The sequence below is a fragment of the Pinus tabuliformis genome, chromosome X (assembly GCF_031772625.1).
Source record: "Pinus tabuliformis cultivar Carrire ecotype Pingquan chromosome X, CPIR1, whole genome shotgun sequence".
NCBI lineage: Eukaryota > Viridiplantae > Streptophyta > Pinopsida > Pinales > Pinaceae > Pinus > Pinus tabuliformis.
In genome coordinates this window covers 1,501,728,757-1,501,732,595 of record NC_142308.1, presented here as the reverse complement: position 1 = coordinate 1,501,732,595, position 3,839 = coordinate 1,501,728,757, and the positions used below count along the sequence as shown (strand labels likewise).

Sequence of the window (3,839 nt, the reverse complement as noted above, 5' to 3'; positions counted from 1 at the left end):
AGTTGGATGACAATGTATGTGAAGGGTGTATTTTTGGGAAACAACACAGGGAAAGTTTCTCAGATAGAACATGGAAGGCTAGAGAACGTCTAGCATTGGTACATTCAGATTTATGTGGTCCAATGGAGATTGTGTCTTTTGGAAAGGCATGTTATTTTCTCACTTTCATTGATGATTATTCTAGGAAGACATGGGTCTATTTTCTAAAAGAGAAGTCTGAAGTGTTTTCTCATTTTCTTTAGTGTAAGGCTTTAGTTCAAAAGCAAAGTGGTCTACAAATTCTCACCCTAAGAACAGATAATGGGGGAGAAAACAAGTCAAATGAGTTTTTTAATTATTGTTGGAAGAATGGAATAAAGCGAGAGTTTACTAATTCATATTCTCCTCAACAAAATGGTTATGCAGAGAGGAAGAATAAAACCATAGTTGAAATCGCTAGAAGCATGTTAAAAACTAAGTCACTTGGAAATAAGTTTTGGGCTGAAGCAGTACACACAGCAGTATACACTCTTAACCGACATCCTATAAAGGTAGTGTTGAATTTGACTCCAGAAGAAGCATGGTCGGGATGCTAACCAAGTGTTGCACATATGAAAGTTTTTGGTTGTACTACATATGCACATGTTCCTAAGGAAAAGAGGAATAAATTGGATGATAAGAGTGTGAAGTATATCTTTATTGGATACAATATTGAAACAAGAAGTTACAGGTTGCTTGATCCAGAGGCTAAAAAGGTGATAATAAGCAGAGATGTTGTGTTTGATGAGAAGGGAGTCTATCATCCAGAACAAGTACAATTTGAATTGAAGAACGATGCAGTGAATATTGGTGATAATTCAAATTTCGAGTTAGTAAAAGAAGATGAAGTTAAGAAGAAGCCTAAGTGGCTTGAAAGGGGTCATTCAAAAAGCAATATGTTGGATAGAAATTTTGAAAGAAGGGTTACTAGATCTCAAATTTATCTAGTGAATTATGCACTTATGGGACAGGTAATGAAAATGGATGAACCACAGGATTATGCAGAAGCATCAAGAAAGAATGAATGGAATGAAGCTATGGAAATAGAAATGAATTCCTTGGTGAAAAATGATACATGGGACTTGGTCAAATTACCAAAGGGAAAAGATGTAATTGGCACTAAGTGGGTTTATAAAACCAAGTATAAATCAGATGGCACAATTGATAAGTATAAGGCTCGTTTAGTTGCAAATGGCTATGCACAAAAAGAAGGCATTGATTATACTGAGAAATTTTCCCTAGTGGAAAAGTTGGATATAATCAGGATGGTTCTTGCATTAGCTGCACAATACAAATGGATGTTAAATCAGCCTTTCTAAATGGTTATGTGGATGAAGAAATTTATGTGGAGTAGCCTGAAGGTTTTGAAGTGCCAGGAAAAGAAGATTATGTTTATAAGTTGAAGAAGGCCTTGTATGGTCTTAAGCAAGCGCCAAGGGCATGGTATTCAATAATTGATAAGTATTTAAGGACCATGGCTTAGTTAAAAGTTTATCTGAGCCCAATCTCTATATCTTTCAGTCAGGACATGACATTCTGATAGTTGTCTTATATGTTGATGATTTGATCTACACAGGGAATAGTACAAAACTATTTCAAAGGTTTAAGTCACATATGATTGTTGAGTTTGAGATGACAGATCTTGTTGAGTTACATTATTTCTTGGGTATTGAAGTTTGGCAGAAGGAAGATGGTATTTTCATGTCACAAGCCAAGTATACTTGGGACATTTTGAAGAAGTTCAGAATGTTGAGTTGCAAGCCCGCGACAACTCCTTTGGAAGTTGGGTTGAAGTTATACAGACATGATGACTCCAATTCAGTTGATGTTACTTTGTATCGTCAATTGGTTGGAAGTTTTATCTACTTAGCTACAACTCGACTAGATATTTCTTTTGTAGTCAATATGGTATCAAGATTTATGGCAAAACCTAAGGAATTGCATTGGAAAGCAGCAAAGAGGATTTTAAAATATTTGCGTGGAACAGTTGGTTATGGTTTGGTATACAAGTCTACAGACAATTTCAAGTTGATTGGTCATGCAGATTCAAATTGCGTTGGATGTATGGATGACAGGAAATCAACTTCAGAGTATTCATTCAGAATGGGTTCAGCAGCAGTTTCTTGGAGTACTAATAACCAATCAATAGTTTCTCTCTCGATAGCAGAAGCAGAGTATAAAGCGGCAGCAATAGCAGCGTGTGAAGTAGTTTGGTTAAGAAGAATTCTAGAGGACCTACATGAACAACAAGAGAAACCCACTCAGCTGATGTGTGATAATCAAAATGCTATTCAGATGAACAATAATCCAATTTTCCATAACAAGACCAAGCATATTGATATTCAGTATCATTTTGTTCGGGATCTGGTTTAGCAAGGACTGATCGAGATTGAGTACTGCAAAACAGATAAATAGGTAGATGATATATTCACCAATGCACTGTCTAAGGAAAAGTTCTACAAATTCAGAGATGATCCTGGAATATTTCCAAATGATCATTATGGGGGAGAAATGATGGAATAATGGATCATTTGTCAAATATTCAATAATTAAAGTTGTTGTTTTTAGTGAAAGATTTATGGAGAAATTAGTGGAATGATGGGTGAGATATTTATGGATGATTGTTGAGAGAATTATGGAGTGATTTGTGGAGTTATTGATTGAGAAATTTGTGGAGTTGAAAAAAACCCAATACCTCTCCTCATGTATAAATATATGCCTATGTTAACGAAATGAGATTGAGTTGGTGTGTGAGCGTTGTACATTATTGTTGAATGTTTTATGCTTTGTATTTTAGTTTTTATTGTGTTGTTCCATCTTTTAGTCCAAGCACATTTCCTTCAATGGGGATTGGATTTCATTGGTGAAATTCATCCTTCATCAAGTAGTCATCATAGATGGATATTGACTGCCACAGATTACTTTACCAAATGGGTAGAGGCCATTCGAGTTAAATCCCACTATCACTGTGGTTATGAAATTTATTGAAGAATACATATTGTTTATATTTGGATGCCCCCAGCGAATAGTCACATACAATGTAGCAGCGTTCCGCAGTGTCAAGATGATTGAATTCTGCCAGAAATACCAAATCTTATTGCATCCTACTCCATACTATCAAAAAGGAAATGGACTGGGAGAGTCCTCAAACAAAAGTTTGGTTAAAGACGTAAAGAAAACATTGGAGGATCACAAAAGGAGTTGGGACAGTGATCACATTTATACACTTTGGGCAAAAAAGATTTCTCCAAAGAGATTGACAGGTAAATTTCATTTTCAGCTTGTTTAAGGTAGCAAGCTATTTTTCCCACACATCTAGTTTTCCCTGTCATGAAGTTTTTACAAGAAGCAAATGAAGAACCTAGTGATTTTTCCAGAAGAATAAATCATAGTATATAAGTTAATGAAGATAGAGATGAAGTTCATTATAGGCTTCGGAAATATCAAAACAAAATGAAAAGTTTGTTTGATAGAAAAGCTAGAGAAAGAGAGTTTAAAGAAGGAGATTTGGTGTTAAGATGGGATGCTAAAAGAGAAGGAAAAAGGAAAACATGGAAAGTTTGATAACTTACAGTTTGGACCTTTTAGAATTGCAGAGGTTAAGGGTAATAATATTTTTATTCTACAGAATTTGGAAAGACAGTATTTCTCATTGCCTGTCAATGGGAAATTCTTGAAGCACTACATTCAATATTGAGAAGTTCCCCATTCATTCTTCATTTGTATATCACCGGAGTGTTAATTTGACATGCAATGTGTATTTGTTTTCAACAGAGACTCCATTAGCCCGAGGAGAAGGCACATGGATCTACAAGTTCTCT

At 35.2% G+C, this 3,839-nt stretch overlaps 1 pseudogene; it reads left to right on the top strand.

Moving 5' to 3' along the window:
* The first annotated feature begins 1,632 nt into the window (after positions 1–1,632).
* Positions 1,633–2,391, top strand: LOC149145731 (secreted RxLR effector protein 161 pseudogene; annotated as a pseudogene).
* The last annotated feature ends 1,448 nt before the right edge of the window (positions 2,392–3,839 follow it).